Here is a 12999-nt window from a genome sequence, read left to right on the forward strand (position 1 = left end):
CGTTTTTAAAATTCGTTAAATGACGGACGTTTTACTGTTAACACAGCCCTCGTTATATGTCGGATTTGTCTAACTTATACTTGATATTATTTTTAGAATAAGTGATTCGTTATGCTATTATTGGACTCCTGTCTATTCATTGTCAACTGTTTTCTATAAATATGTTTGTATTGGCTAACATTTATTCAGCTAATGCGTGTCCTGTTTAAAATGTCCAATGTTCAAACGCAAAGACAGCTCGTCACAAATAGAAGCCCTTTTCCAGGTATCATATTTGGATATTGGAATAATAAATTAAGTAGCCTATCTTAATTGTACACAATGTTCCTGTTTTTTGTTTTTGTTTTGTTTTTTACTGTTTTCTAGGGGTTTCTCAATTTTAGACAAGTTGACCAGCACACATTAAATGCAATGCAATGCAATATAATGCATGTGTGTCCTATGTGTGACATATTTTGCACACAGGTAAAGGTGCCCAATATCAGTCATTTCTAAAGTTAAAAAAAAAAGAAAAAAGAAAAAAAAAGTGTTTTGGAAAATAACAGCAATATTAATATCGTTTATTATCGGTATCGGCCACAATTTTCACATCGGTGCATCACTACTTAAGAGTTCAGGAGTCTGCCCATCTGTGCCAACCATAGCATGTTGAAATCCATTTTGCACTTTATTGTGTACTGTATTTTCTATTACAGTAAATCTATCCCAACCAATGTTAAAGAAAACAAAAACAACAAGGCATGTGGTTTAAAAGATGGCAAGTAAAATAAAAAGCACGTCTGTAAATGTCACATTCTCCACCTTCACCGTCTGTCTTCTCTTCACTACACTTCCCAGCATCCCTCGTGTCTTCACACCTGTACCAGAGAATGTCTAATATGGCGAGAAGTTTCACTCTCACTACACTTCCGGCTTCTGAACTGGTTGCAGTTCCACTCTGATTCCATATGAGGGCGCTCACAGGACAAGTGCAGAATGAATGGAGGTCAATGGCGGTATACCCCTCAAAATCCACTTTTCTCAGGATATAATTTTTTGTCTAGTAATTTGAATGTTGTATTCGAAAGGAGATGCAAAGAAATTACACATTGCTGGGTGTTAGATTTTTTAGAGTCACTTATTTGATTTAAAAAAGTCTTTCAAAATGTCAATGACGTCAGAATGCTGACGTCATTAGCAGAATGCTAGCGTGTTATGGGCAACAACAACTCAACCTGTAAGAAATCAAAACGACATAAGTACTCGTTCATTCAACTTTCGACCTAAAACCCATGTTGAACTTGCAAAATCTACAATCACATCTGAGATTTCTCAACGGCAATCGGGTGAAAGAGACAAATTTAGCCGTCTAGCCCCATTGACTCCCATTCATTTTGCACTCATGGCGAGCGCCCCCAGTGGAACTCTGGTGGTACTACAACCAAAATTCGGTACAATAGGGCTTAATAGGGAGTGGACAGGCTCTCCGTAGACGGGCTCTGCCTGTACTCACTCTCCCCTGAGTAATCATCATCACCTGTACCTCGTCATCTCACCCCTTTATATTCAGCACTCACCCTTCAGTCATCGTCTGGTCTCGTCAATTCATGACACTCAGACTCCCCGAACACTCACCTGGTTCCTTACCTGAGACGCGATTGTCACGAGATGACGAAACTCCAACTTTTTCCCTTGCAAGGCGGAACTAATGTTCGCCGAGATTGCCTCCCGCCGGACCCATAACAACGGAACACCGGGCTAGTTCCGGGCAGAGCCATATAGAGAGAGAGTTGCGACAACTCCATTGACAACAATGGAACGCTTTTTTACAGCAATGGCAGCTCGTGGAGCCCCTCAATAGTTCCTGGAAGTAGCAGCAGCGCGGTAGAACGGACCGTTTGTGATGGACTTTTATAAAAGGTGAGACGTTTAAAGAATACGATTGTATATTATCAGTACATCTGAATCAAATTAACTTGTATTAAAGCATGCTAGTTGATTATTGCTCTCTAAATTAATAGTTTTAGGGGACGTTATCAGATAAAAGATAGGTCATTGGATAAAGTTAGTAGCGCATAACAAACCACGAACAGCCTATTAATGGTTAAACCCGTTCTATTAATGCAGTTTTATCCTTTGTTGTGTAATAAGAGGGAAAGGCTTCTAAACGGGTTAAATATAACATTGGGGAATGTGATATGTGGAAGTGATAAAATTAGAATATCCGTTTCATTCCTCATTAAATGTGCAATAACAAAACAAAAAACATTATTTTAGATTGCATTTTTGAGTAACAAAAACGTATGGGTGGAGTTTTTTAGACATTCTGTTTCTGTTGACTATTAGGCTGTCTATATTATGTTTCAGCTCAGCTGATTTTTGGATTGATGGGAAATGGAAGTTTATTTGTGAGATTAAAAACAATGCTTAAAGGCAGCAAGCCATTTTTAAAAACAAATCACACTAGACTTAATGGGGAATCATACTAAATACCACAACATGTAATATATACTACTACTGTATATAATTTGTCCCGTTTTTGTCTCCTTTATCTCTCTCAACACAAGAAGCTCAAAGGGATTCAGTGGATCATGAAGACTCCCTGCACTGACACTGTACCCTCACCTTCAGTTTCAGCATATTTTCTCCTCTCTGTGTCAGACACCACAAGAACAACATAGAGGAAATGACAGACAACATGCTTGACGTGCAGTTAATTAGACATTTATAAATCCCATTGTGCTAAATCAATGCAAAAAAAAAAATATATATATATATATATATATAATATATATTAGGGCTGTCAAAAGATTAATCGTGATTAATCGTATCCAAAATAAAAGTTTGTGTTTAAATAATATATGTGTGTGTACTGTGTATAATTAAATTTGTATCTAGAAATACACACACGCATGTATATATTTAAGAAAAATTTGTTATTTATATATAAAAAAAAATATATTTATATATAATATAAATGATCTATAAATATATTCAGTATGTATGCAAATATTTCTTAAATATATGTGTGTGTATTTATATATACAAAATAATTATACACAGTATACACACATATATTATTTAAACACAAACTTTTATTTTGGATGCGATTAATCGCGATTAATCTTTTGACAGCCCTAATATATATATATATATATATATATATATATATATATATATATATATATATTAAAACTGATGTAATGTATATTTTTGAGTAGTGAACTTTGACTTTTTGAAATTTAAACAAGTTTCAGCTGTAAACATTTCTAAATGTTTAAATTCACCTGACATGGAAAGTGTACCAACCTACCCATACTTGAAAGCAGTTTTTACCATTATTTGAGAGATCTACAACCCTTTTCACTCATCATTAAGGCTCCTCTGGACGATGCATTATCATGTATACTTTAATTACTATAATAAAATAACCAAATAAATAGGTTTTATAGATTAAAGTGATGTAGGTCATGAATTTATCAAATTATGTTAAAAGTAAATGCACATGGACACTAATGAAATAATGTGTGTGTGTGTGTATAATCATGTTTTGTTTGAAAATGTAATATTATACATTAATATTTTATGTATTAATTTATACAGTAATAAGTGCATGGGGTGCATAAGCATTGTAAGCATTAAGATTAATGAAATTTCACTTAAAGGGATAGTTCAGGATTTTAGACATGAATCTCTATAGCTTCCCCATAAGCAGTGTGGTGCATTGACCATGACTTACCCCCGACAGCGTCCTGTGAGCCGAGCTCCGGTCCAGTTTTGGTCAAGATGAAATTAGTCCGGCAAGTTTGCTGGGGTCACGGCAATAAAGTTTTTTTCTTCTCAAATCAATATGTGTTCAAAAGAGTGATATATTTGCAGCACAAAACCGCTGTCTATGGAGAGGTCAGACCTCGTAATGGCTTGGCACTATTTTCTTCCCCGTCATATCACTGCGCGCTGCCGCTACCTACAGCCAGCTGGGAGCCGCGCACGTGTCACTTTGTTTACAGCTCGTAAAGAGAACGATAACATGTCTGACTACAGCAGCGACGATGACAACATTGACTTCGACACACAGCCAAAAGGATATCTTCTTTATCTTCGCCAGTTTGGTGTTCACATTGAAGCCCAGAGCAATGAGCCAAAGTCGCCTCAGAGCAACATCTGCCACAGGAAATCTTTGAAATGTGTGAGGAGAAAGCGCCACATCTTTGTTTGTACAGTCCGGATAGTCACAAGTCCGCACCATTTTCTACAAAGCTTGTACAAACTGATCGCTCTTGGTGAGTAGCTATGTTAGCTCGTTCGTGTAGCTGTTCTGAGCACGTAAACACTGCTGTAAACACTGCCGAACAACTGAAAAAGTGGTGTGCGCCTGCGCAGCTCGCAGCTGGCTGTAGGTAGCGGCAGCGCGCAGTGATATGACAGGGGAGAAAATAGTGCCAAGCCATTACGAGGTCTGACCTCTCCATAGACAACGTTTTAGTGACGCAAATATATCACTCTTTTGAACACATATTGATTTGAGAAGAAAAAAGCTTTATTGCCGTGACCCCAGCAATCTTGCCGGACTAATTTCATCTTGACCAAAACTGGACCGGAGCTCGGCTCACAGGACGCTGTCGGGGGTAAGTCATGGTCAATGCACCACACTGCTTATGGGGAAGCTATGGAGATTCATGTCTAAAATCCTGAACTATCCCTTTAATTAAATTCTACATTTTACTTGTTTGCAATGTATTTTTTTAAGACAATCACGTTACCTGCAAGTCTCTGTCCTTGTGAAACCATAGTGAACATTACGTGATACCTTTAAATATTCTAGTTTAAGAACAAAAAATAGTCAAGTCAAGTCATCTTCATTTATATAGCGCTTTTAACAATGTAGATTGTTTCAAAGCAGCTTTACAGAGATACACGTATAATTTATGGTAACAGGGATTGTTTTGGCTTTATAGCGGTTCTTTAATAAAGTTATTTTCCAGCTAAAGTTATTGTTCATTGATTCGCTTCCGTCGGAACGATCATTTGTTATTAAATTAGGGGCCGCTAAGACGACACCATTCTCTCTACACAGACTTTAAACGCGAAACTAAATGAAATACTTCAAAACAACTGCAACACGGTCTTTAACCAAGGTAACAGTTAACGTACGTAGCCAGAAATATGTTAACAAACGGCAGGCAATGCTGGTTGACCACTATAAACATTAAATACTAGCAGATTTGTATCTTTTAAAAATAAAATTACTGTAACTACAAACACATACTACATTCACATATCAGTGTATTATATACATATTGTAAATCAATTAATTTATTGACTACAAACTACCAAAAGTCAAAGTTCTGCTCTCTAACTCCATCGATTTGAATTGGCGCTGAAGCACTTCCTGGAACTATCTGAGGTCTACGCGAATCACGTGACAACTAAGCATTTTGAACTTCCGTTGTCGCAACTCTCTCTCTATATGGCTCTGGTTCCGGGTTAGCGCAAAATCCCCGCGAATGGGGTGATTAGCCAAAATTGCCGACAGCTGTGCACGAGGGGAATGAAGCCCCGCGATTGGGACACATTGCCATTAGGGGAGGATAAAAGGAGAGAGTACAGACCAAAGAGTGTCAGTTTTGGGGACTGTGTATCTCGGAGGAAGCGTGAGCGGTGGAGAAGAGGAAGTGGGGCTGGCAAACGGGCGTGGCACTGTGAGTTTGGGAGATAGAGCACGCCGACTCAACCGGAAGGAGGAAATTGCTGGACAGTAAGATCGTTTGTGAGAGACTGTGAGTAGTCCAATCGATCTCCATCCTCTCTCTCTTGTCTATGGGACTCCCTGATGTGAATGCCAGGTCAGAAAATGGGCGACGGCCATCTATATATGTATTTCCCACGGAGTGCTGAATTGCAGTGATGAAGTGGTGTGATGCACTGTTTTGATGTGTGAACTTAAACCCGCTGGATGTTCATTACTTGCCTGAGTTTTTTGTCACGTTCTAAAACGTAAAAAGAGGCTAACACTGTTGTACTCCACAGATATTTGAGTGTACTATCTGATAGCCCCTTGTGAAGAGGGGCACGTAGGTGAATGCTTAACCGACTGCTCTACAGTGAAGCCCTCCAGCCGAGAAGAGGATTACGTGCCTGTATACTCACCTGACTGCTTTGCAGTGAAGCTCCCCAGCCGTAAGTTCTCTGTCTGTCATCTGTAGAAGAAGGGGATTGCGTGCCTGTACACTCACCTGACTGCTCTGCAGTGAAGCTCCCCAGCCATGAGTTCTGTCTGTCACCGGTAGAAGAAGAGGATTATGTGCCTGAACACTCACCTGACTGCTCTGCAGTGAAGCTCTCCAGCCGTGAGTTCTCTGTCTGTCATCTGTAGAAGAGGATTACGTGCCTGTATACTTGTAATAGTGTGGAAAATGTATAATTCATCAAACTTTGTTAAATGGATGAGTTGCTTCTCAAATCAGGTGCAGAGAGAGATTGAGCATGATATTGAGAGATGATCCATATTTCATTAAGGTGGGGAAGGTTGGAATATTAATTTGACACAGTATGGAAATTGTAGTATTTAGTCTTTGTGCTTATCAAACGTTATAATTGCACTACTGCCCTGTACTGTATGAGTTTGACTAGAAAGATGTGTTCTTTTGTGTTACCGATTTGGTATAAACCCCCTTTCAACCAATGGTGTATTCCTCACGTGTTGCACTCTTCAGTTTGCGGGAAGCACTCTGAAGAGAGGTATGTGTCTTTGTTAATGGACAACTCGAACAAGGTTTTAGAGCATATTAAATAGCGGTTATGACGAAATCAAAACAAAACATGCTGGTAATACTGTTGATGACCCTGTTGTGTGTTAAATAGATGGTTATTCATGTTTTATATAGTATATAAACTGTATCGCTTTAAAACGTGTGATTGCGTCATATTTCTGTGAGCAGTATAACATCTGAAGTATCAGTTAATGTCCTATGTTAATTTTCATAATTATGAGGACGCTTGTTAATGTTAATCTGAGTTTCACATAAATCTGTTTTGATGACACGAATGGTTAATCTTTGCTGCACAGTGAAATGCGCGCCAGTAAGCGGCGGTGCATTTTGAGTAATGTAGTTCATACTTAAAGCACGTTATGTGTGTTAAGGAGAAGAAACTGAAACTGTGAATTGTTACTTTGATGTTGTAATTCGCCTGCATATTAGAAAGATGGGACAATGTAAATAACTGAATGATGTGCAGATTGTCGATCCAGAACAGATGAATGTAACACTGTCCCATTTTATGCTTGCAGGTATGAGTTGTATTCATTTAGTTTCATTAATGTTTTATTAATTTTCAGAATTCATAAATCTTATTAATTCTACATAAAAAATATGCCTTTAGTGTTATGCATTTTATTAAATGGAACAATTTAAAATACTGTAAAGAAAATACATCTTGTAATATGTGAGTTTGCGGGAAGCACTCTGAAGAGAGATTGTCGATCCAGAACAGATGAATGTAACACTGTCCCATTTTATGCTTGCAGTAAATACACAAGAGCGAAAAGGCATTGCTGGTGTTTCTCTTTATTTGGGCTGATCCTGTGGTGCGTCCAGCGAACTGCTACATACTCACCTGACTGCTTTGCAGTGAAGCCCTCCAGCCGCAAGTTCTCTGTCTGTCATCTGTAGAAGAAGAGGATTACGTGCCTGTACACTCACCTGACTGCTCTGCAGTGAAGCTCTCCAGCCCCAAGTTCTCTGTTTGTCGCCGGACGAAGAAGGGGATTGCATACCCGACTTTCCACCTGACTGCTCGCAGGAATTCCTCTCGTCGTACCCCTCTGTCTACTTCCCGCTGCGAAGAAGAGGAGTACGTACCCGAAGCACGCACTTCAACTGTTCCACCACAGTTCCTCCGGTCGTAAGTCCCGACCCGTCCTCCCCCTGGGAAGAAGGGAGTACGTCACCCGAAATACACACCGGAACTGTCCTGCAGCAGCCTCCTCCCAGTCGTGAGCCCCGACTCGTCCCTTCCATTGGAAGACAGCGAAGCCACTCACTCGAGCACCCCCTATACTGCACCCTGTGGGCCTTCGGCGGGGCTCCGATCCATTCTGCAATTAAACCTTTAAACTAACCATCTTGTCTGTTTCATCTGTAAACCCTGACAGTATGCAGTACAGTTTCATTATTGTTCATTATTATCCAGAGCGGCTTACTATAAATAATTTGTGCGACCAAATCATGTTTTGCACCAGTAACTGAAAAAGTTAGCAGGGCAAGTGCCACCAGTAGAAAAGGTTAGTGTAGTTCCCTGCAAAGAGGGACGTACCTGGAAATTCAAGTTTCGCTTTTCGCGCTTTTACACTCGTGGCACCGTGACGACTGCGAGGGGGAGATTACTCGCGACTGCCGGCAGATTTGAAAGCCTGTTGAAGATGGAGGATCATGCCTATTCTCGAGGACATGTAACAGAGTCGCTAATATACAGAATAACGATAGCACTGATACTTTACTAACATTAGCTTGCCTTCGTTTGGGAACCTGATAGCTGATGTTAGCAATGAAATGGTACCAAAATAACGAAATCGTAAAACTATTATTCGTTTTACATAGAGGTCATAACCTACATGATAACTGACTAAACTAAATGCAATTTGTAATAGTTTTCTAAAGTAACCGCATCAGTTGAAGGAACCCTCATGGTTCTGATATGATATAGCGGTACTGATAGTTGATTGGTGGAACTATTGTTATCAGCAAAAATCCACACTGATGTTTTTTTCCGGGTTGCGTCTGTTGCTGGAGCGGCTGAGAAGAGTGCGCACACAGTGCGAGAGCGCTGAGAAGAGACTGCAGGCATTATACAGAGCGAGAGCGCCCTCTAGAGGACAAATAACAAACTATCACTGGCTGAGTATGTTAACGTGAGGCACGGAAATCACACATACGGCGCTGACACTTCAGATGCACATTTAAAACATTGACAGCGAAACGGTATGAATACAGAACACTACAGTACATGTTGCCATATCATTATAAAGTAATTAATTTGATTAATTAATTTGACTAGATGCTGCATTAGCAGAGAAAGAACAGCCGTGTGTTTGCTGTCGAGGCTGTGAGGACTCTAACATTAGTACCTCAAGCGATTAAAGCAATGTGACAAAAACACATGCAAACCTGATCCAAATGTTTAATGTCGCAATTGTTACCATCTATTTCCATTAGTTTATATCCAGCTGGTCACTTTGTTGCCGGCAAAAGTTGCGTATTTAAAGTGACGTTATTGCTTTCTCAACATTGATAAGTTCATGTAGCCGACAGAAACATAAACAAATCAGAAATGTATTCGATTCAATTCTTTTTTATCACTAAAATACATATTGTAATTTTGATTAAATAATCAAGTGTTCTAATATAAAAGCAAATAAAGTGAGAGACTATGTAATATATATATCTCGGCCACCGTAGAAACAACATCTCTAAACACTCTCACTTCTTTTACATTTTGTTCTGTTTCTCTGGACACGAGATCATTGTACCAGTCGCACTGAGACATTTCAAATGATACCAGACATGTAAAGAACATTATATTCTGCTTTGATCACTCACAGTAAACTGAGTGAAGGGGAGAATGGGTAAAGGGACTGAAGTGGGAGAAAGAATGAATGAGAAGGAAGGACCGGAGGGAAAAAGCTTTCCTGCATCTTCACTCTGTGGGCTGTGAAACAGAAGCCTGTGTGTGTTTGTGTTGTCCGTATCTCAGAAGATCAAAGTATCTGAGGTTATTTCAGCCTTAAACTGTTACTTCTGACATGATTTTCCTCTTTTAAAAGCAGAGCATTTCTAAAATTGTGAAACACTCAGGAAGTGACATCATCTGGACTCTTTCTACTGCATGATGGGAAGACAAGAAAATAATCTCAATCCATTGTCTCAGTTTTGACACAAACTGTAGCATTGACTGTATTCATCAACCTTGTTACCAAAGTTACTGTAAGAAGAATAATCTCTAGAACTATGAATAACTTCTACTATTTATGAGAAATGCAACTTCAACAGTAACTATAAATCAGATTTAAATTGAATATAATGATGATCTAATAATTGTATTGCAATTTGAGAAAATCAAACAATGTTTAGATTAATATGGACATATAATGGTGTAGTTATTTACCTGAGTGTCATTCATGTTTTTGTATTACTGATGTTTTATCCATGTCATATTGTGAGCAATAACAGTATTGTCTTTCAATAGAGTTGTTTTACAGGCTATTATCATCGATCCTGACTCAAATAATGTGTTTCTAACAGCAAACACTCAGAATAAAGTGAGATGATCTGCTGATGATCCTGAATGGCTTGTTGAATGAGTGTTGATAGTCTGAGGCTCATCAATATTAACAGATCTGATGAAAACACTCTTTATTTCATGACAATAGTTCCCGTTTTCACCTCATTTATTATGCTGATGTCTTCAGATCTCCTGTAAATTGACACTTAAAGCTCATTTCATTGGTGTCAACAGACTGAGGGGATTTGATGATTACTATATGTACATTTATTTCTGAGTTTAACTGTTTTTCTTATCATTATTTGTATTTGGAAGAATTTACCCTAAGATATTAATGTTTTTCTTTATTTCTGCATTTTGTAGAATATTATTAACTGGATTAAGTGAAATCTATGAGAATATTATCAAAGACATTATGCTAGTATATCTGGCTCAGGGCAGAAGCATTAGAGAAGCAAAGCATGCGACTGGACTGGATGGAAATGCTCTTATATGGTGAAGCCCTTAGTCTCATTTTCACTGTTTAAAACACAAGTATATAGTATGTATTGATTACCTTTGAGGTGTATATATGTTCGATACTGGACTCTGGAGTTGCTTTTGCAAAAGCACTCGACTTTGTGTGATAAAATAATATCTTGGATAGTAAAGCTTATTTTCTGGCATCAAAACCCCAAGACTTCAAGATTGATTTTTAATGAAGTGACAGACTCCACAACTATTTTTGAATGAAGAAGGAGAATAATTATGAGAATAATTAGGGTTATGAATTGAATGAGCATCAGTTAATTTATGATAGACAGACAGACATGATGTCCAGTTTTTTTACAGATGTGTCATTTAGTTAAAAAAACTCATTTACTGATTTTTGGCAGATCAGCTCCTCCCACTGTAATTCATCATCAGTGAAGCTCCTCCCAGCAATTCTTCAATAAATGCTGTAAATTCCCATCAGCTACAAGTGAAGACGAGCATCAGTGCATCAGGAAGAGCTGAAATCTGCAAAGACTGAGTTTATTAAAGAGGACAGTGAGAACATGAGTGATCCAGAACCCTGCAGAATGAAACACACTGAAGATCCTGAAGAACAAAGAGGTTGGTGTTTATTCTTCATTCATTCATGTTGCTGAAGAACATTCATGTTAGAAACATTCAAGCACTTCATCACTTTTAGATAAACAGTTAAACTATGAAATGGGTAAAGATTTTCAACAAATGTTCAGTAGAGAGAGGTTGGAGAAACTTTCATATAGATTGTCAACTTCAGGTCAGATTATCTCCCTTATTTACACTTATTTTATATCTGGTTCACCTCTTTTTTTTTTTTTTTTTACATACAGTTGTAAGAGTTCTGAAAGGCTGTTCCATTTCTTGTGCTGTAATGTTACTCCCCGCCTCAAGGGGGATCTAGGGAGGTTTCTACGGGAAGGGCTATCCTTTTAAGAGAGACAAGTAAGAGTGTTTGTAGAAGTACTGGCATGGCTCAGTGTTTGCTCAACTGAGCCGGATGCAAGAAACCCTATTATGAGGAACTTTATTGGTTCTACAGCTCAATGTAAGTTGTGTATATTTTGTAATTCTATGTTTATTATGTGCCAGTTGCATATTTTGATTTGTGTGAGCCTATTTGTTCAGAGGGTTAATCAACACATGTGGTATCATCCACACATACATTGATAAAGTAACTGCAATAAAGTAATAGCCTAGTTAGCATTTACTTGTTTACATAGGATAATAATGCATTTTATTTTATTTTATTTTATTTATGCACCTATTGCTAAAAGCACTATATAAATAAAAGTGACTTGACTTAACTAATGTATTAGTTTAAAGTGTTTTTTTTAGTCAAAGTGCTATGGTAGGTCAAACTACCTTTACTTTAACATTTACTTTAACAACATAGTTATCCCATTTCCCCATCACCCCCACAAACTACGCCCCTGGAGGAGGTGTTGTGTGCGCTGTGTAAACAAACATGATGGTTATTTTAGTGTATAAATATAATATAATATAATATATATATATATATATATATTATATTATATATATATATATATATATATATATATATATTATATTATATTATATAAATATATATATATATATATATATATAATATTATATATATATATATATATAGTAATGCATTACATTTACAAGTAACTTTCCCCAACACTGGGCATTTGTTACCGGGAGATCAACGTTAGTGGCCGGTGGGAAACTCTAATGGCGCTTTTCCACTACACAGTACCAGCTCGCCTCGACTCGACTCGGCTCTGTTTGGTTTTCCACTGTGTAAAAGTTGTACCTGTACCTGCTTCCAGGTACTTTTTTTCGTACCACCTCCGGCGAGGTTCTGAGCGAGCTGAGGCGATACTAAAATGTGACGTGAAAACACAGCAGACTGCTGATTGGTCAGAGAGAATCGTCACTATTCACTGCGTCATCATTGCACGCGCCAGACGGAGTATCCTGAATAAAAAACAGCAAAAACAAAAACATGCAAAAACAGCATACACTCGATTTCCTCCATTGTCCTGTGTGTGTGGGTAGCGGGTGTGTCTCGCGTAAAAGATTAAATCACGGCAGTATCCTGCGGCGTCGCTATGACGACCAGGTACTATTGTGGAGGTACTATCTGCAATGGAAAACGGAGCGAAAAGCGAGCCGAGTCGAGTCGACTCGAGTCGAGCTGGTACTGGTAATGGAAAAGCGCCATTAGTGACAATGACATCCGCT

The 12999-nt window shown here is 38.3% G+C and overlaps 2 protein-coding genes across 2 annotated transcripts in view; both read left to right on the plus strand.

Moving 5' to 3' along the window:
• The window catches only part of LOC309500794 (uncharacterized protein), a 67493-nt gene that overhangs the window by 49377 nt on the left and 5117 nt on the right, over positions 1 to 12999 (plus strand). The window lies entirely within an intron of this gene.
• LOC309498402 (uncharacterized protein) overlaps positions 11757 to 12999 on the plus strand; it is a 201848-nt gene continuing 200605 nt past the window's right edge. Inside the window, exon 1 of the mRNA XM_082169118.1 lies at positions 11757 to 11815. The gene's annotated coding sequence lies outside the window, so the exon portion shown is untranslated. The remainder of the gene's footprint in view (positions 11816 to 12999) is intronic.

The sequence above is a fragment of the Leuciscus leuciscus genome (genome assembly GCF_965113295.1).
Source record: "Leuciscus leuciscus genome assembly, chromosome: 1".
Taxonomy (NCBI): Eukaryota; Metazoa; Chordata; class Actinopteri; order Cypriniformes; family Leuciscidae; genus Leuciscus; species Leuciscus leuciscus.